This window comes from Hordeum vulgare, chromosome 6H (genome assembly GCF_904849725.1).
Source record: "Hordeum vulgare subsp. vulgare chromosome 6H, MorexV3_pseudomolecules_assembly, whole genome shotgun sequence".
Classification (NCBI taxonomy): domain Eukaryota; kingdom Viridiplantae; phylum Streptophyta; class Magnoliopsida; order Poales; family Poaceae; genus Hordeum; species Hordeum vulgare.
In genome coordinates this window covers 20176260-20198654 of record NC_058523.1, presented here as the reverse complement: position 1 = coordinate 20198654, position 22395 = coordinate 20176260, and the positions used below count along the sequence as shown (strand labels likewise).

At 44.6% G+C, this 22395-nt stretch overlaps 1 pseudogene; it reads left to right on the top strand.

Annotated features, from left to right (window-relative positions):
• The first annotated feature begins 11619 nt into the window (after positions 1–11619).
• LOC123404944 overlaps positions 11620–22395 on the top strand; it is a 64970-nt pseudogene continuing 54194 nt past the window's right edge.

The following is a 22395-nucleotide window of genomic DNA, read 5'->3' as shown; positions in this document are numbered from 1 at the left end:
GCGAAACTGAAAAGGAGAGGGAGAATTTGGATCGCATGTTAGAGGATCACAGAAAGTCGTTGTACCCCGGATGCGATGATGGTGTGAAAAAGCTGGGCTGCACACTGGATTTGCTGAAATGGAAGGCACAGGCAGGTGTAGCTGACTCGGCATTTGAAAACTTGCTGAAAATGTTGAAGAATATGTTTCCAAAGAATAACGAGTTGCCCGCCAGTACGTACGAAGCAAAGAAGGTTGTCTGCCCTCTAGGTTTAGAGGTTCTGAAGATACATGCATGCATCAACGACTGCATCCTCTACCGCGGTGAATACGAGAATTTGAATGAATGCCCGGTATGCACTGCATTGCGTTATAAGATCAGAGGCGATGACCCTGGTGACGATGTTGAGGGCGAGAAACCCAGGAAGAGGGTTCCCGCCAAGGTGATGTGGTATGCTCCTATAATACCACGGTTGAAACGTCTGTTCAGGAACAAAGAGCATGCCAAGTTGTTGCGATGGCACAAAGAGGACCGTAAGTCGGACGGGGAGTTGAGACACACCGCAGATGGAACGCAATGGAGAAAGATCGACAGAGAGTTCAAAGATTTTGCAGCTGACGCAAGGAACATAAGATTTGGTCTAAGTACAGATGGCATGAATCCTTTTGGCGAGCAGAGCTCCAGCCATAGCACCTGGCCCGTGACTCTATGCATCTACAACCTTCCTCCTTGGTTGTGCATGAAGCGGAAGTTCATTATGATGCCAGTGCTCATCCAAGGTCCGAAGCAACCCGGCAACGACATCGATGTGTACCTAAGGCCATTAGTTGATGAACTTCTACAGCTGTGGGGCAGACCTGGTGTCCGTGTGTGGGATGAGCACAAAGAAGAGGAATTTGACCTACGAGCGTTGCTTTTCGTAACCATCAACGATTGGCCTGCTCTTAGTAACCTTTCGGGACTGTCAAATAAGGGATACAATGCATGCACGCATTGCTTACATGAGACTGAAAGTGTACATTTGCCAAATTGTAAGAAGAACGTGTACCTTGGGCATCGTCGATTTCTTCCGAAAATTCATCCAGTAAGAAAGAAAGGCAAGCATTACAACGGCAAGGCAGATCACCGGCCGAAGCCTGCGGAACGCACTGGTGCTGAGGTATTTGATATGGTCAAGGATTTGAAAGTCATCTTTGGAAAGGGTCCTGGCGGACAATCAGTTCCGAAGGGAGCTGACGGGCACGCAGCCATGTGGAAGAAGAAATCTATATTCTGGGAGCTAGAATATTGGAAAGTCCTAGAAGTCCGCTCTGCAATCGACGTGATGCACGTTACGAAGAATATTTGCGTGAACCTCCTAAGCTTCTTGGGCGTGTATGGGAAGACAAATGATACAAAGGAAGCACGGCAGGACCAGCAACGTTTGAAAGACCCTGATGACCGGCATCCGGAATGGTTTCAAGGTCGTGCCAGCTACGCTCTGACCAAAGAAGAGAAGGTCATCTTTTTTGAATGCCTGAGCAGTATGAAGGTCCCGTCTGGATTCTCGTCCAATATAAAGGGAATAATAAACATGGCGGAGAAAAAGTTCCAAAACCTGAAGTCTCACGACTGCCACGTGATTATGACGCAATTGCTTCTGATTGCTTTGAGGGGGCTCCTGCCGCAAAATGTTCGAGTAGCCATTGTGAAGCTATGTGCATTCCTCAATGCAATCTCTCAGAAGGTAATCAATCCAGAAGTTCTACCACGGTTACAGAACGATGTGATCCAATGTCTTGTCAGTTTCGAGTTGGTGTTCCCGCCATCCTTCTTCAATATTATGACGCACCTCCTGGTTCACCTAGTCGAAGAGATTTTCGTTCTCGGTCCTGTATTTCTACACAATATGTTCCCCTTCGAGAGGTTCATGGGAGTATTAAAGAAATATGTTCGTAACCGTGCTAGGCCAGAAGGAAGCATCGCCAAGGGCTATGGAAATGAGGAGGTAATTGAGTTTTGTGTTGACTTTGTTCCTGACCTTAAGCCGATTGGTCTTCCTCGATCGCGGCACGAGGGGAGACTAAGTGGAAAAGGCACGATCGGAAGGAAATCAACGATATGTATGGACGGCCATTCTCTGACTGAAGCACACCACACTGTACTGACCAATTCCAGCTTGGTGGCTCCGTACTTTGAGAAACACAAGAATATTTTACGCTCGGACAACCCGGGGAAGCCTGAATCCTGGATTAGGAAGGCCCACATGGAGACTTTCGGCAGTTGGTTGAGAAAACATTTAATGAATGACAATGATGTTGTAGATCAGCTGTACATGTTGGCCAAGACACCATCTTCGACTATAACGACTTTCCAAGGGTACGAGATAAATGGGAATACATTTTACACAATCGCCCAAGATAAAAAGAGCACCAACCAAAACAGTGGTGTCCGCTTTGATGCAGCAACCGAGAATGGGCAAGAGGTCACATATTATGGTTACATAGAGGAGATATGGGAACTTGACTATGGACAATCCTTTAAGGTCCCTTTGTTCCGGTGCAAATGGTTCAAGCTAACAGGAGGTGGGGTAAAGGTGGACCAGCAATACGGAATGACAATGGTGGATTTCAACAATCTTGGTTACCTTGACGAACCATTCGTCCTAGCAAAAGATGTCGCTCAGGTTTTCTATGTGAAGGACATGAGTAGCAAACCGAGGAAACGGAAAGATAAGAAAACGATCAGTACATCATGCGATGATCCAAAGCGCCACATTGTTCTTTCAGGGAAAAGAAACATCGTGGGAGTGGAGGACAAGACAGACATGTCAGAAGATTATAATATGTTTGCTGAAATTCCGCCCTTCAAAGTGAACACCGACCCAAGCATTAAGTTAAATGATGAGGATGCTCCATGGATACGACACAATCGTAAGCAAGCAGGGACACAAGGGAAGAAATGATGTGTAATAATTTATTGTACCAAACTTTGTTGAATGGATCATGTGAATTATATTACCCGTGATGTGTTTGGTGTCCATTTTCGAATGATTCGAGATACCACTGATGATACATGAAATTTGGAGTGATTTAGTCATACTCCTGCCTAGGCGTATAATATGCATACTCGTAGTCTTCATAGCCGTCGTCGTCGTTGTACTGGTAGTCGTCGCCTTCTAAGTTGCCGCCGTCGTCGTCGCTGCTGTCGTCGCTGTCGTCGGGCGGCGCTCGTGGCTCGAACTGAGGGTAGCGCAGGCGGGGGATATCGCCGGCCGTGATGTAGTCCATGACGCTCTGCAGAGTCCGGCCGTACCACCATAGCCGACGGCCGGCCTCGTGGAAGTTCCCAGGAGGCAGACCGTCCTCCTCATACCTGGCGAGCGCCCTCTCACGCCGATTGATGAAGAAGGCGTCCCAAGTATGCTGGTTATCGGGATGCCAGCGGGGATTCATCCGCTGCTCCGGCGTGAGGTCGAGGTAGTAGTGGTTCGTGATGGCCGCCCGGCGCGCAGTACCCTGAGGGACGGGAGGGACCGGCACGCCGCCGGCGCTTAGGCTCCAGCCGGTGAGGACGCGATAGCCCGGTGGACAAGGGTAGTTCGAGGCGCAAAGCTCCTCCACCTGCTGGTAGGTTAGAGTGGGTGCGGTGGAAGCCATGAGAGAGTGATGAGAGATTGTAGAGATGTGATAATGCTGGCCAAGCCGGGCTACATATATGTAGTGAGAAATGGCGGGAAAAATGGGAGCGGGAAGACAGGAGGCGGGAAGAAAGTGGCGGGAAGAAAGAGGCGGGAAGACAGGGAAGAAATGGCGGGAAGAAGAGGAATCCAGAGCTGGTCATCTAACCTTTAGTCCCGGCTGGTTGGTGCAACCGGGACTAAATGTGGTTTTTGTGTCATCTAAGAAAACTGTCGGTGGGATAAGGACGTTTGGGTAAGCTTTAGTCCCGGCTGGAGGGTGCAACCGTGATTAAAGCTGTCGGCAGGATAAGGACGCGTGGGTAGCGCACGACGCCCTGTCGGAGGAACAAAACAAAGCAGAAGCGGCGTCGTGCCTATAAAAGGAGCATCGATACGCGGGAAGATAGAGGCGTCAAGAAATGCCTATAACATTTTGAATTGAATTAGTTTTATTTTTCTTAATTTTTTGATATATTATTTGTATTTTTAACATTTTGAATTGAATTAGTTTTATTTTTCTTAATTTTTTGATATAATTTTTGTGTTTTTAACATATTGAATTGAATTAGTTTTATTTTTCTGAATTTTTTGATATATTATTTGTATTTTTAAGATATTGAAAAAGAAAAGTATTTTGAAAAATAACTTTAGTTGCGGTTGGCCAGACCAACCGCGACTAAAGGTTGTTGCGCGCGGGAACGAAAAAACCCTTTAGTCGCGGGTCGCCTCCCCAACCGCGACTAAAGGGGGGGGGGGGCGGGAACGCAAAAACCCGCCAAAAACCCTTTAGTCGCGGTTGGGGAGGCGACCCGCGACTAAAGTTTACCGCGACTAAAGGGGGGGGGCTATAAATACAAGGGCCTGCCGCCGTCTTCTCCGATTCTCGTCTTCTCCGATTCTCTGCCGCGCGCGCCGAAGGCCTGCCGCCGTCGCCCTCGCCCTCGACGCCGCCCGCCGTCGCCCTCGCCCTCGACGCCGCCCGCCGTCGCCCTCGCCCACCGCGCGCGCGCCACCTCGCTCGCCCACCCTCAACGACGCCGGCCGGCCTCGGTACTGCCGCCTCGCTCGCCCGCCCTCGCCGCCTCGCTCGCCCGCCCAACGCCGCAAATTTCTACAGAGTTTACAGAGTATAAACTTTGTATATACAATTCCAAACATATACAATACAAAAATATAACTGATGGTGTATCCAATGACATGCATTTCGTAAGTTAATGGACATAATTTGTGTGTAAACAAGGTCAAAGTTTGTGATTTTTGACTTTTGAAAAAAATCTATACATACTACATTATGGAATGGATGGAGTATAAATTTTCTTGACATGGATTGTTTAAGTTGTAGGAATAAATCCCATATGGTATAGTTTTTTCATTGATGTTTATTTTTTTATCGGGACAATAACTCCAATAACATAAACTTCCTTAAAGACTTTCACACAATCCATGTTTGTTTTAATGAATGTCCTCAACAACCATACACTGCACTACCATCAATTTATATGCCGTGTTCTCTGCATGCTTCAGACTCACTGAGTTTTGACACATCTGAGAAACCACCTGTTAGCAAAAGAGGGAAAGCACTATGCAAGAACAAAGAAAAAGAAATAAAGAAAGGGAGGTCATCACTTCATCTTGAGAATAGAAGACGTCGGGAAGAAAACGCTCAGTTGATGCGACCGCTAGCATCCCACGAAGAGAAAACATATTGTCGAGCCCTATGATTTCTCGATGCACCTGCACAGTCCCGGGTCTCATACTCGTGTGGTTAGTACACACGGCAGTGATGAGAAAAAAAGTATGGTCTAAAACGTATAATCATTTGAATTTACATAAAAAATGACTTAGTTTAACAAAAAAGGTAAAATAACTTAGGGTAAGAATTAGTTTAACAAAAACGGTAAAATAACTCCCTCTCCGTGATGCCGTCGTCTGCCGCCCCGTCTCGCGCTCTACCGCGACACCCTCTCCCACCCCTTCCTCGCCCCCTCCTTTTGTCACCGCCCTTTCGCCACCGCCACCGCCACCGCCCCCCTTCTTCACTTAATTAATTTGTTTTTACTACATGTTTTCAGGACTGACATAATGGCGGACGATAGAGCTGACCCGATTATGGACAACTATGATCCGGACGGTGAAGCACATATGTTCGGCATCATAAACGGCGATATTCTATATGTGCCGACCGGAGAAGAAGAAGATGATATCTCTTCTTATCTGAACCTTGACGGTGAAGATGAAGGGCGCCGTCAGCAAGATGATGCCGAACAAACGTCGATAAACGACGATCTTCAAATGGAAGTAGCAACCACCTCCGGCGTCGAGGTATATATATACATTGAGCCTCTGGTGATACAAACTAACTGATTTGAATAAATATGTGTGTACTAACGCGCGCGACTCTCTTTCTTATTTTAGCCCTCGGCCGGATCGTCGAAACAATCGAGTACGTCGTCAAAGCGTGGCGCAACCAAGACGATGAAACAAGGAGAAACATGCACCATCGAGGTTGTCGACAGTGCAACCGGCAGGCCGCTGGAGCCCCGCAAGAACGCCACCAAGTTTGTCAGCCAATGCGGAGCCGTTGTTAGAGACAACGTCTCGATCACCGTCCAGGAGTGGAATGAGCCAAAGAAGGCACGAATTGCTGGTTTCACTTTTGTCGATAAGAGAACAAAAAAAGATTGCTTCAAGAAGCTTATGGAACATTTCGTTCTACCTCCGGAATACAACAAATTCGATGAGGAGGGTAACAAGATTGAGGAAAACAAGGAGAGGAGGAGGCTAGTCAAACAGTTCGCTCTTCATAAGATGGCCGACGCATTCCGGAAATTCAAGCAAAATCTAGCCCATGACTTTGTCAAGCAGAACAAGACTCCGGATTTCAAAGGACAATATGAGAAACTGAAACATGATTGGCCAGAATTTGTGAAGCAAAAGAAATCGGAGCAGTTCATTCAAATATCGAAAAGAAATAAGGAAAATGCGGCTAAGAAGGAGTACAATCATATTATGGGGCCAGGAGGGTATCGCATTTGGGTGCCTAGGTTGGAGAAGATGGAGAACGAGCTGAGGGCGCGAGGAATCCGTCCAGGTACGGAGGGATGGGACCAAAGGGCCAAAAGCTGGTGGTACGGGCATGGGGGAACGCTGAACCCGGAGACAGGGGAGTGTGTTTACCGGGGCAAATTAATTAAACCCACCCAAGCCCTTATTGACGCAATGAGGGATGCTCAAGAGGGGAAGATCAAGTTCAACAGAGAGAACGACGCGCTGACAAAAGCCCTCGGGAATCCTGAACACGGAGGACGTGTACGAGGCATGGGGAACATTCCGTGGAAAATAGGGTTCCCCCAGAACGATGACCCGTACGGTTACAGAAGCCGTAAGAGAAAGATGGATCGGGAAGCAGATGTTGTGGCGCGGTTGGCATCGGAAATGGATGTGATGAAGAAAACCGTGAGTGTACTATTAGCCGAAAGAGATGTAGCTCGGGCGCAGCATGAAGATCATCCAGCGGATCTCGGAAGCCAGCAGCGGAGAAGCAGCGTGGCTTCCACGGAGGCCCCACCAGCTGGTGTAGATGCACCGACGATCGAAATTACTGCACCGGAGCCTCTGGTGGTCGAAATTACTGCACCGGAGCCTCCTCGCTACCCCGTGGACGATATAAAGGAGATGAAAGAATGTCATCTGTATTATCCTATCGGGAACATGTCCATGAAGGTAGCCATCGGCAGTGCTTTACCATGTTTACCTGGAGCACTCCACCACAACAACCCCATTCAAGATGGCTATGCTCGTGTCACGGTGGAGGACATAGTCCAAGGGTTTGAGGACCTGGAGATTGACATTGCTACACCTGAAGGGGAGAAAAGACTTGGAGATGTCAAGCGCCATTTCATTCTATGGCAAAAGAAGTTTATCAAGTTTCCAGGCAAGGCGCCAAGGACAACAAGTCCACCCCCCTACGGTGGTGGTGGTGGCGGTGGCGGTGGTGGTGGTGGTGGTGGTGGTGGCGGTTCACCTACACCTCCGTCACGTCAGCCGACGCCCCCCAGTCCACAACGTCCGGCGGGTGATCAGACGCCGCCCCCCAGTCCTCGTCCGGCGGGTGATCAGACGCCACCCCCCAATCCACCTCTGGCAAAGAAGCAGAAGCAGTCCTGGATTATTAACCCGGACCCTTATGTACCTAAGACCACAAAGGTACCGGAGCCATCACTGAAGCCTCTCCCCACAAGGCCTTGGGAACGTAGTGCCGAGGAAACTGCCGCGAGGGCGGCTGCTGATCATGAGAAATGGAAGGCGGACTGCAAGAAGAAAAGAGAGCCCGAGCCCAAGCCAGTATTTTCTGATGAGCAAAAGAAGTGGGCTAAGTCATTTTTGAGCACACCGTCCCAAGCCGCGAAGAATCTGCCTGACGACTATGCACGTGAACTTCGTAGGCAGGCATTCATGTTGAAGGAGAAGAAAGAGCGGGCGGAGAACCAGGAGAACAAAGCCTTGGAGGAGGCCGAGAAAACGGAATTAGAAAGTAAAAAAAGCGGGAAACGAGTTGCCCAGCTCGGGGAACAAAGTAAACAATCGATTGCCCCGCTTATAGTGAAAGCCGCCGGTCCGGATGACCCCGATATCATAGCAGCTGCGGCAGCACATGGATTGACTGTAACGAGTGCCAGAGAACAAGCGGCCAACTTAGGTATTACTCTTCGTGAAATGTTAGGCCTTGATGAGGCGCCAGTGAAGGAGGTAGTAATTACATATGTGAAGAATGGGCCTCTCGTCGAGCCTGCGCAGGAAGAGGATCTACCTCCACAAATGAAAGGTCTGCTGAAATGGTACAAGGGTTACATAAAAAATAAAAACGCCAAAGATTATATTTATGCGGAAGTTAGATATGAGCATCACTTCAAACATTACTATGTACAAATTCATCTGAGTGAATTGTTCCAGCTTTTCAATCTGCGCGAGCTCGACAAATCTATCATCAGTTGCTACGTTCTGTAAGTGATTTATTTATACCCCATCTCGTTCATATTGCCTGCACTATATATATGTCGTAACTATATTGTTGTGTCCGCTATTATACATGCAGAATGAAGATTAAGGAATGCAGAGTAAGGAACATCCATGATGTTGGGTTCATTGACCCACACATCGTTAATGGATATGTGTTGGAGCATCACCCCGCCGACATGGAGGCAGACCTGTGGCAGTTTCTTACAAAGCAGGAACTCAAAAGTGATATTCTATTTCCTTACCATTTTGGGTGAGTGTTTCTGTCTTGAGCACATTCTCTTTTGTTTACTCCATGCATGGTATGTGGCCGGCTAATCGATGAGTTATGCATGACGTACTGTGCATGTATCGTGTCCGCAGGTTCCACTGGATTCTGCTAGTAATTAAAGTTGACACCTCAGAATGTCTCGTCCACGACTCTCTGAATATGGATCCAAAGCTTTGGGGCGGCATGAGAAGAATGCTGCAGAAGTAATTATTTTCATTCATTTGCGCTCTATATCGATCGGCCTATTTCGTTCATTTCCTAATATCAAGTAACTAATAACTCTCTTGTTCATTTAATTTTCTTTGCGTCGTAGGGTTTGGAGACGGTTCGTAGATACAAAGGTCGGTGAATTCAAAAAAGAGCTAGAATTCAAAAGGTCAAAGGCTAAGAATGGTGGGGATATTCAGCCAGCGGGGACCAATCTATGTGGATACTATGTCTGTGAGATGATCCGGAGATACACCTCTGAGCGGGTTCCGAGTGATACCAATGCTCAGCGGAATAACCTCCGGGTGATGCTTAGTCCAGAAGCTCGCTTCCGACCACTTCAAGAGGAACTAGCTGGATGGTTCAGGAGGGAAGTCCTCCATCGTAAAGGAGAACACCATTACGAGGACGTAGAACTTTATATGCATTAAATTATGTATGGAAACTTGTTCAAAATTGTATATGGTCATCCGATGATATTGAATATATATTGTATATTCCTCTTGAATTCTTTTTGGTTCTAATTTCAAATTTGTTTGAAATTGTACATTCATATGCATGTATGTAGTACCGTAGAATATGTGAAACTCCTTCAAAATTAAAATAAAGCACAAAAGAAATAAAACAATACAAATTAAACAGAAAACAGGTTTAGGGGGGGGGGGGGGGGCTAAACCCTGTGGCGGCCTTTAGTCGCGGTTGGCCAGAAAAACCGCGACTAAAGGTCCTCCGCCCCGACGGCCGCCTGGCGCCCACGTGGACGGGCCTTTAGTTGCGGTTCTTAAGCAACCGCGACTAAAGGGAGGGGGGGGGCTTTAGTCGCGCCTATTTGGTCGCGGTTGCGCAACCGCGACTAATGGCAGTTGCGAACCGCGACCAAAGGCCCTTTTTCCACCAGTGAGTATTACTTGCGACAGTGTACCTTCACATCTTTTGCACTCCCGACGGGACTAATTTCCAACGGCAACAAACATCGATCCTCCCACGAACAGCTTTTGCCTACATGCACTGTTTTACAAGGCAACGTGCACAAGTCTTACACCCAGTCAAAATGTTTGCAAGCATTAGCTGTCGAATTTACCATGATATCCCATCACGCTGCATATATCTAAAATGACGCAACACAGGTACATATTGTTCTATCCCATGCATTTGTCATGTATTCACAATTTTACTATGCCATCCCCCCATCACGCTGCACATATCTAAAATCATTTCGTTGGAAGTCGCATGCATCCTGAGCGGGCACAGGATCGGCCGTGATTTCGGAGCGTTGCGTCGCCAAGTGATTCTAGTCAACATTCCCAATCCCCCTAGCTACATTATGCAAAGGGGGCTGATAGAAATCGACGCCCCGGCGTAAAAGTTTCGGCCCGTCGCGCTAATTAACCCATCCGAACCGTTAAATTTTCATCCATTCATATTTTTTTTTCTCATCCACTCACGTACAGATCTAAAAAAACACCGCAGGTGATGATGGCCGCTCATCATCACCGCATCACGCAGCACGGCCACAGAAACCCCACTGACCCCGCCCCTTCCCTCATGGATGAGCTCTCCACGGACGTGAAAGCTCGCCTCCACTCGCCATGGAGCAGTTGAGAGAGCGGATGCAACTCGTCATGTTGTCGGTTGTAGCAAAATGAAACACCGGTCATAGAAAAAAAATGCGATGTCATGTGTGATGTAGCAAAATACGACACCGGTGATAGCAAAATATGATGTCGGTTGTAATAAATTTCGATGTTGGTTGAAGCATGTAGCAAATTACGCATTCGGTCATGGGCACAACTTCGCTGGCCAATGCCCGTTGCAGCTCTGCTTGTCATGGAGCAGTTAAGACAGAAAGAGGGGATGCAACTCGTCAAGTCATCGGTTGTACCAAAAACCGCGACGCCATGTGGCATGTAGCAAAATGCGACACTAATGGTAGCAAAATGCGGTATCGGTTATAGCAAATTTTAATGTCGGTTGAAGCATGTAGCAAATTACGTCTTCGGTCATGGACAGAGAAAGGGAGATCTATGAGGGGCAAGATGGTGCGGGTTGGGTGGACGAGCTGCGATGTCACTGCTGCGTGCGGATGGTCGGACCTGCGACGACGCGCGGAGGGAGGGGGGGGGGGAGTGATGCGCGATGGATGGCGATGGATCTCGCGTCCCGTGTCCATCCGACGCAATGATTTGATTGCACGCCGAGTAGAAAAGTTTCCCTTATGCAAATGCTTTTGCCCGGTCAAAATAATCGGCTCCCTGTCCCGCTTGGTAAAGGCATTATTCAAGTCATTGGAACTGAAGCAAGGTGTTGGTTCGTTTCTTGGTTCCGACGTATTGAATCTGCTCATCCAAGGGAGCTTCGAATCTCTTTTCTCCCGCGCTAGAGAATCAGAGATGGTCTAGCTCGCTTATACATGAAGCTTACCTCGCTCGCTTCTTGCTGCAAGAGATCGGCCTCGCTCGCTTCTGCAGCGACGCATGCACGACGATGTCGACGTGGGCGGTCATGGCGTTCCTGCTCTCTCTCATTGCGGTTGCGTCGCCGCTGCAGCCCGTGGCGCGCGCGGCGGCGCTAGGGACCCTCGGCCCGGCGTTACGCTGCACCAAGATCAGCACCAGGTGCGCGCGCTGCGTGCTGGTTGGTCTTCTTGATTGTTTTCTCTTACTTGTTGTTTGAAGTAGAAAGTAAAGAACGAGAGAGATGAATGAAAGATGATTCATTAGTATTTATTGATGATAGCAATGGGGTATTTATACTCGGACGGAAGTACACATGTTGCTTGGGAGTCAAGTAAACTTGAAGTTACTTAAGGGCCAAGTTATTACATAGTTTCCTTGAGAGTCAAGGAAGTGCATGGTTGCTTGAGGACTAAGTAACCTATCTAAGTATTAACTTAATCTATTCTTAACACTCCCCCTTGTACAACGCCTCTTCTTGAGTATATGCATCATCTTGATAAATTCTTTGAATATTTTTGAAAGTCTCCTTCAAAAATCCTGTGGAAAAAATATAAGGAGAATTGTGCAGACATGTTGCTAAAACTCCTTTAAACCCAGTGGGGAAAATAATAAAGAGAAAATGATGCAACATATAATGATTATTGTCTCTTGATAACTCATATGATAAAAACCTTTGAAGAAGGAGAAAACTCATTGGTGAGTTTAGAGAACAATTGATATGTCTTGAGTACTTCCTTTAAAAACCCAAATAAGAAAAATAGGAAGTATGACATATGATCTTTGAGAAGATATTGCCTCATTAAAAACCATTATGAGAAACTTTTGAGAGAAAAACTCATAAGGGAAAAGAGTGCATTTGACATACCATTGAAAACTCCTTTAAAACCCAGTGGGAAAATATAAGAAGAAAATGATATGGCATATACAAACACTTGTATTTATATTGTCTCGTTAAAAACCTTTTATGATAAATCATTAGGGGAAAACTCATCAAGAGAAAAAGAGTACAATATATGCAATCTGATTATTGTTAATAGGTTATAGTTTGGGAGATTACTCCCCCTGAACTTTGCAAATACGGAGGATGTCTTATACCAATTTCATTGACATGAACATAAGATTGTGTATAATTTGTTGGATTTTCACATGATTTTGTTTGCAAATTATTTCCTCACTTTTCTATAATCCATGAGGATAAGTAGTTTCCGAGCAATGTGATTTATGATATTGCTCTTCATATAACCTGTAGGTATTGAGTAACACAAGTGGAAGTATCTTGATAAATCAAGTTATGTGATTCTGATGAATCTCAACCACATAATTTTGAGTGTGGTTAATCATTCTGGCAAGCCATGCATATTTTACAATGCTTTTAGATAAAGCAATTATGTCAGAATGATAAGTGGGAATAACCATTAAAGTCCATTTAGATGACTTCCATATGGAGGCTATTCCAACAAATTCAGTCATTGATATGGCGTCATTGGGATCAAATAAAGAGCCAATATAATCATATCACATCATGGTCATATCTTGTATTTCCTGATGGAATTGTCCAATATTTATTGTGAGCTTAAGATATAAGATGATATTCCATATATCAAGCATGTAACTTTTGTTGGGGGTTGCACTCTGAACAACCATAGCAAATATGGTGTCAGGCCTGACATAGTTTGCAACCATATGAGTGCTTTGACATTAGTGAGATATAGAACTTCAGGTCTTTATGTCACTTCATTATCAACCCTAGGTATGTACCTTATCAAAGGTAGTATGACCATACATGTCTTATGTTGTTATGATATATCCACACTGAACTTCTCATATATGTTTTGGATATATGTAGACTGATATGTATTCTTGAGAGAATGCCCAAGTTGTAAGCTTAAGCTAAATTTGGTTGAATCCAAAATTTCCGTCTGAGATGATTTTGTGTATGTTTATGTCTTGCAGAGACATTGATGATGAAATCATCGATATACACTGAGGTGATGTAAGGGAATCAAATTTTGGGATTCCTTTATTAACACATGAACAATCATCATCCTTTGAGTAATCCTCTGAAGAAGGAACTCTTCTAGTCGGTAGTACAGTATGATTTGTTAGAGTTTAATTAAGATGTGTTAATTATGGGGTAATCTCCCCTTGTAACTGCCATCTCTCCCGAATAGATGCCTCTTCATTGCATCTCTTCTCCTTGTATATATATATATCCATATTCATCTAATGAAAGAGGAAGATGATTCATTCTAACACGTTATCAGCACGTAGTCTCTATCCTGAGATAGACTGGAATGGGCGAGACGGCGGTTCCGCACAACGCCGGGGAGAGAAGACTTCAGGCTCCGGCCTCCGTGCTGCGTCGCGCTCCCCATTGGGCCGTGGCCTCGCCACCCGCTCCCGACCATGGCCGTGCCCGCGCCAAGCTGTGGCCGGCCCTGTCCGCCCACGCCCGGCCGTGCCCGTGGCCGCCCGGCCTCGAATTTTTCCTCGCTCGGACGGCAACCGCTGGCTCGCAAAAGCGCGTCGTTTGTGGCCTTTGCGCTGGATGAAGATGGCGGTCAAGGCTTGGTGCCCCAGCATGCGCGGAGGCGTTGCGTCGAATCCTGTTGGCGCACGCCCTCCGTGGACCTCGACTGTGCCCCCGTGGCGCCACCCCCTAGAGAGACAGCGCCCTCAAGCGCGCACCTGGCAAGCGCGGCGCACCAGCGTGCCATCACACTCCCGGCAGCATGGACTCCTACAGTGGTGCCCTCCCGTCGGCAGCGGATGGTGGCGCCGTAGCCCGGCGGCCCTCGCTTTCGCTGACCATCCTTGACAGATGTGTGGTGCTAAGCATCCAGCGAGTGTGGCCATCCAGCGGGAGATGCGACCCATGGCCTCAAACATGAGGACGCACACGGGATTGCTGCAGCGTGGATAGCCAAAGGAATCCTTAGTTTGGCAACCACATATGGAGGAAAACGATGGAGCCTTATCTCTTCGTTGTTTTTCATTTAGCCATCAAGGTATTCTTGATTTATGGATCGGTGTGCAGTTTTCTTTTGTGCCCTCCCCATTCTCTGTTCAGTTAAAAAAAACAGAGATGCATGGTTGTTAATGCATGACATTTTCTTTACCGATGCAAAGATATTGTTTTGCGATTGAGATTAAATTTTCTCGCACAACAATATTGATTTGCGATTGAAAACTATTATTTTCTCGCAAAACAATCTCATTGCGATTGAGATTAGTTTTCTCTCGTAAAAAGATTAATTCACTTTGCTGAATTATCTTGCAACTTGATACAAGATCATCTCATTTAATCTGAGGTCTATACAAATCAAGTTTTTCACTTGAACATCAAGTTTGCAATATCATTACTATTCATTACAATAGTAGTGTATTTCTGTTGAGTACGATGTATTCTGGAATGTATGTATCTCCATGTTCGCTACATGTCGAGATTAATACGTTTATTTGCAATTGAGATTTTTAATTTCTTGCAAATAGAATCAATTCATCTTAATTGAGCCTTTGGTTTGATACAAGCAAGAATTGATATGCAAATTTCCAAGTGTTGTTTTTCAAATTGATGGTTGGGATCACAAGGTAGTCACTTGGATTTACTGGATATTCAGATTATCAATGACTACTGATAAAGCCTACATTTTGTCGTTTCGATATTATGTTTTCTTTACAAAGTGCTCTCCCACACATTTTACTAATTCATGACATAAGGCATTACGAGTAAGTATCTACTGATTTCATCAGTTTATACTCTCACTGCTGCGAGATCTACTCCATTTTGGAGATTATCTTCAAGGTGTCATATTTAGCAATTTGAGATTCACACTAATGGTTTCAAGATAATTTCTTGGAATACCCATTGATTTTGTTAAGTTCATTACAACATCAACCATGATGGTCTTTAATTTACTAAACGTAAATTGATTATCTCTGGTTTACCCATAGCGGTAAAATATGACTATAGAATTTGAGGCACTCGCCCTCAATGGCCACCATTGCCCTATCTGGGCCATAGACATCATGATCGCTCTTGTCTCTCGTAGGATAAAGTGTGCAATCCAGGCCTCTGGTAAGGATCACACCGCTAACAGAAAAATGGTGTCTTATATATCATAAGGCATTAGATTCAGATCTTAGCATCTGGGTATTATGTATTAGCAGTTCCTGGGATACAATGAATTCAAGGGAAAAGGCTTGAAGCTCACTTCAACCTTCAACCTGACATCACTAATGATGACGGGACCCTATGGGCATGGAGAACGTGTGGTTGATTATGCCTCAACTGACATGTTTGGAGACTATGAGTAGTCTCTCAATCTCTTGAGTGCTCAATATTTATTTATGTCCATTTATGATGTTGTATCAACAACATAAGTATTGTTGTCATCATATATTGTATATCACAATATATTGTATCAGCACTTTGGTACAAATACATTTATATGTATTATATATATCTGACTGTGATTTTCATATTGAGAATCTTCATGTCTATATATATATTTCTACGGGCGTTAATCCAATGAAAAATGATATGTGCCTTGTGGACATATGCAGCACAAACTCTATACTCAGGGAAGTCCAATGTTTTTCACTCTCGTTGAGAGAAAGGAGATATTTTAAAATCGCTAGACGCGATGAGGTATTTGTTGGCTCATCCCGAGTCATATTTACTATCCCTCTGGGTACTCGAGTAATGTCAGGATGCTTTATTTCTCCTGGTTTAACTCATACCCTACTAAACTATAGAGGTGTTCGTCAAAATAGTTTCCATAGCGAAACTTATGATGACAACAAAGAGGACTAACTTCTCTTTACCATATGCAAAGGATATGGCAAGCACATTCTCTATGTATCATTTGGATTGTACTACACATACTACAAACCCGTAGCACATGTTGCGTACGAGATAGTGTTCCAGAGTGTCTTGTACATGACAAACTTGGCACACTTGCCTTGATCATCGAGACATTGGGTTGAAACCGAAACTATCAGCAATTCCAATAGTTTATGATTATTTTGATGCTAAATTCTAACAATATTTGGATTTTGTCTGCACTACATGTGACACAGGGAAGCTAAATTAAAGGCCCGCACCTTAAAGTCTATATTGAACCACTCAGACTCCTTAAATGCACCAAGTCGAGGTAAGTGGCTCTTCCCATCCATTGACTAAACTATTCAGGTATTCCATGGTTCTCAAAGACATATCTACATGATGGTCTTGAGGGTGCTTTATTCACACGAAACCATTGGCTCATTATCCTGACATCGATTTCAAGCAAATCAAATGGATAACATTGTCGAATTCTCCTTGAGTGCCTTCTATATGGCACTTGGATTGAAGTTTAGCAATTTGTCCTAATTTCTAGACTCAAAATGTTTTGGTAGAATCCTATATCCAAAGACTTAAGCTCATTACATGATATTTATTTTGAAATTGCAACTTACCAACTTTACGTTGGAGTCATGCAATTTTACACGCTCATGACAGAATTGCATAATATTATTCCCCTCTATCTTTGATACGTGGAACTCTACCAAGTATTTCCCATCTGCGATAATTCGGTTGCATACAGATATCACCACCCGGCATACATCATTGGCCCCTCAACATATAGTTGGGATCTATGTGAGGAATAACTGTATTACTGTCAATACCTCAAACCCCTCACATGGGGAGTTATTCAAGGCCAGTATGCTGATTCAATGAGGAATATTTCTAGGCATTAGGGGGAGAATTCAAGTACCATAAAGAATGCCAGGAAATTAGTGGAATGTTCAACACATTTCTGCCTCAAATCCACGTACTCAAAGATCTGAACCATGCGTTCAAAAGATTTGCAACACATTGCAAATAACCTGCCAGACTCATTTACTGAATATAATGGTGTCACACAATCCTACAATCCTACAAAAGTACGCCTGAAAGAGTGGAGGTACCAACAAAAACCACTCCACTCCCCGTTTGATGCAACAGGGGGAGATGTAAGGCAAAAGTACATTAGGATTCAGTTTCTTTGCAAGCAAGGATATCAAGGCTTATGAATCAGTAAATGCAAGTCAACTTCACGTTGACAGACACCTAATGGGTAGTACACCCAGTGGATGAGAAACCTCCACCAACCCAGGTCATAGTGCACACAATGACCGGGACATCGGAATACCCGACTCAATCGCATTGGGAAAACGCGAGTAGTCACCATGGGTAACGATATTTCCATCAACTATATATTGATATATATATTCTGGAGAATCATATAACCAGAAGTCTACAATTGTCGACATACATTTTTCAACTAGATTGCAAAACCTTTCTCATGATTCGGATCCAAAGACCATGGCCATGGCAAAGTGTGAACAACACTCGGACTGAACTCAAGCAAAGGGTATAATCTAGGTAGAAATGATCTTTCTCAATAATGAAAAGGTATTCATAAGCAATACCTACACCAGTTTTCTTCTAGAAACAGAATTGAGAACAACGAGGTGGTGAAACAAAGAGCAAGTATTGTAGCACAAGGGGTCACGCAGATACCCAACTATTCTCTAGAGGTGGAATATCTTTCCGATAATTTATATCATTGGCAGTACATAATCATCTATCTTTGCAGTTGATAGATGTAGTGATCACATATCCATGTGGTTCACTAGATTCAGACATATATGATTGATTCTCGATGAAATCTCACTTCTGAATTGAAATGCAAAATGCAACATACATTGTGTAAAAATCAGTAAGTCACCATACGACTTATTGTTGTCGGTACATATGGTACAACCGACGTAGTGAGTTCCTTATGGATAAGGATTACTCCTACAATGATGATTATCCATGTTTGTATGTGTGCAATGACGACACATGTAATCATCTAAATGACGGAGTTTAAAATGAAGGATTTGGGAAAACCAAAATACCGCTCGTTGCTACAACTTGAGCACCTTCATTTATACACTATGGTATACTATGTTGTCTATATCCATAATATATTAGGGAAATTCATCATGGACAAATATTATCCATCCATAGCTCTCATGGTATTTCATTCTCTAGACATAGACCAAGAGATGATGTAAATGAGATATTGGGACTCAACGTTGCATAATGCCATTGGATCCACCAAACACAATTGGTTGGTACTCAAGAATATCTTTCGATATCTCCAAGGCATCAAACATCCTCTCCTGGGTTTTTCAGTTTCATAGAAATGTGAGCACCGATACTATTGGATACATCGATCAAATCCCCACTATGTCAGATCGTAGACAAGCTTAGTGTTCATACTAGGTGTGGTAGCCCTCTCATGAAGAGTCTTAAAAACAGACCTCATGGCTACATCCACCAACCATTATCTTAAAGATAATGTTGCTCGTGTTGCCCGAATGCAAACAGGTTACGTAATAAGCAATATCGCTATATTGCATTTCTTGCAAATCAAATCATGTGAATGATTTGGTCACAGAATCTCTACCAACTTTTACATTCCAGAAACATGTTCATGGAATTGGTATGTGACGACCGGCTTCGAAATTTGCAAGAATCAGGGGGAGTATCTTCCTGAATTGTTCCTGTTCAATGCATCATATTATACTCTTTTTCCCTCCATGAGTTTACTATATAGGTTCTCATGAAGGTTTTTAACGAGGTAATATCAAACACAAGATCATATATCATACTTTCAGTTTTCCCCATCGGGGTTTTTAGGAAAGTATATACGACATATTTATTGTTCTCTTGATTCTATGAGTTTTCTCGTATTGAGTTAAAGGAGACAATAACCATATATGTTGCAACATTTTCTCCTTATTTTTCCCACTGGGTTTTGAAGGAGTTTTGGCAACATATCAAACACTATACTCCTCATATTTTTCCCACAGGGTTTTTGGAGGAGCCTCTAATCAAGATGATGATTCTGGATGGACAAGGATAGATTAGGGGGAGTGTTAGAGTTTAATTAACATGTGTTAATTATGGGGTAATCTCCCCTTGTAACTGCCATCTCGCCCGAATAGATGCCTCTTCATTGCATCTCTTCTCCTTGTATATATATCCATATTCATCTAATGAAAGAGGAAGATGATTCATTCTAACATGATTCACGACTATTTCTAGTCATAGAGTGACTTAGGAAGTTTTACACAATACATGTTGCGATTTGTTTTTGGATTCGGAAATGAAGCCCTTCAGGGACTTTAATATAGATTTCCCAAATGAGTGACTCGTATGAGTATGTAGTCACTGCATGGATAATATTATTCGTACTGCCAACGGTATTTATTATCGAAACATAGTTCCACTCATACCAAGAAGGTATGTTACATCGTAATGGATGTTGGGTCTCTGCGTAAACCCTTTTGCTACAAGCCTCGCTTTTTCACCACCTCATTGACTTTGTCTATGAATGAGAAGTTTTTAGTATTCCATATGGAAGATACTTGTGAGGAGTAGGTATTAGTGTGGTAAATACCACTCTTTGATTGGCGAGTGCTATTCTTCATTACTTGCTTCCTTTTATGTGAACCAATATGAGTACAAGAGGCACTCTACCATGGACTTTGGTTCAGGGCCCAAAAGGTTTTAGCAATATTTAGAAGAAATATATGTCGACAAATGTAGACTTATGTTATATGATTCTAGAGGAATCGATGAAATTTGTGGAAATGTATTTATTTCTTTTAACTCCTTGTGATTTCCTACAACAATGGAGTCAAGGTGTTTCGATGTCCCAACACCAAAACATTTGTGCACATTTATGTCGGGCTTTGGATGATGACCATCCAGTGAGGTGTCTTTCAACTTGATGTTGAATTACATTTACTGGTTGAGGATTTGATTTCCTCTGTTTCCGCGGAAGCATATGCGAGACTATATCTCATGTGGTCAGATTTCTCTCCCTCTTGCTCTCATTTGGGGAGAAGAGTGGTTTATCAGGTACCTCCACTCTTTCTGACACTTTACTACAGGAATATAAATTTAAGTGACACCTTTGTCATTAGTAAATGTATGTGGCAGATTTGCAATGAGTTGCAAATATGTGATTCTAAACTTCTTGTTTAGATTCTTTGGGTACGTGGATAAAAGGACTTAATGTCAATAACATGTCTAATTTATTTCTCGACATTCTTTGTGGTACTAATCTCCCCCTAATGCTGGAAATGTCCTTATTGCTTGAAAGGATGTGGATGTCGCCTAGAGGGGGGGGGTGAATAGGCACTTTAAAATAATTAAGGTTTAGGCTTGAACAAATGCGGAATAAAACTAACGTTTAATATGTCAAGCACAAAACCTACAAATAACTAGGCTCACCTATGTGCACCAACAACTTATGCTAAGCAAGATAAACAACTAAGTGATAGCAAGATATATGACAAGAGACAATATGGCTATCACAAAGTAAAGTGCATAAGTAAAGGGTTCGGGTAAGAGATAACCGAGGTACGCGGAGACGATGATGTATCCCGAAGTTCACACCCTTGCGGATGCTAATCTCCGTTGGAGCGGTGTGGAGGCACAATGCTCCCCAAGATGCCACTAAGGCCACCGTAATCTCCTCACGCCCTCGCACAATGCAAGATGCCGTGATTCCACTAAGGGACCCTTGAGGGCGGTCACCGAACCCGTACAAATGGCAAACCTTGGGGGCGGTCACTGAACCCGTACACGTGGCAACCCTTGGAGGCGGTTACCGGTACCCGTACAAATTGCTCGGGGCAATCTCCACAACCTAATTGGAGACCCCGACGCTTGCCCGGAGCTTCACACCACAATGATTGAGCTCCGAGACACCACCAAGCTTCTAGGACGCTAAAGCATCCACGAAGAACAATATCTAGGGTACTAAGTACCAAAGGTAATAAGCTTCTCAAACTTCACTTCCACGTATCACCGTGGAGAACTCAAACCGATGCAACTAATGCAATGGCAAGAACACACGAAGTGGTCAAGTCCCTCACACTCAAATCCCTCCACAACAACGAAAGCTATGGAGAAATATGAGAGGAAGAACAAGGAGCTCACAAAGAACTCCAAGATCAAGATCCAAGGGGTTCCCCTCACATAGAGGAGAAAGTGATTGGTGGAGATGTGGATCTAGATCTCCTCTCTCTTTTCCCTCAAGAACAAGCAAGAATCATTGGAGGGATTGAGAGTAAGCAAGCTCTAAGAATGTCAACAATGGAGGTAGAACAAGAGCTCAACGGATAGATAAGGCCAAGGGAGAAGAAGACCCCCTTTATATAGTGGGGGAAGGAATCAGACCGTTACCCCCACTCTCTGCCCCAGCTCCAGCGGTACTACCGCTGGCTGCAGCGGTACTACCGCTGGCACTCCAGCGGTACTACCGCTGACTGAAGCGGTACTACCGCCAGCTAGCGGTACTACCGCTGGCTGCAGCGGTACTACCGCTGGCACTCCAGTGGTACTACCGCTGGGCCCCTGGTAGTGCAAAGGCACTACCACCGCCAAGAAAGTCTTCGCAAAAAGGTCCGTCCACGAACAACCGCTAGGCAGGCGGTACTAAGCTCCTGGAGCGGTACTACCGCTGACCAGGGGCGGTACTACCGCCAGCCAGCGGTACTACCGCCAACTCTAGCGGTACTACCGCTAGGTCCAGCGGTACTACCGCTCGCCACTGAAACAACCATAACTTTCGCATACGAGCTCCGAATCGAGCAAACCCAAGCTTGTTGGATTCAGGACGACAAGAGCTATCCACAACGGACGGCAAGCTTCAAGCATGATATCTTCGTGCTGATCCGCTTGAACTTTCTCATCGCAATCTTGATGACGATCACA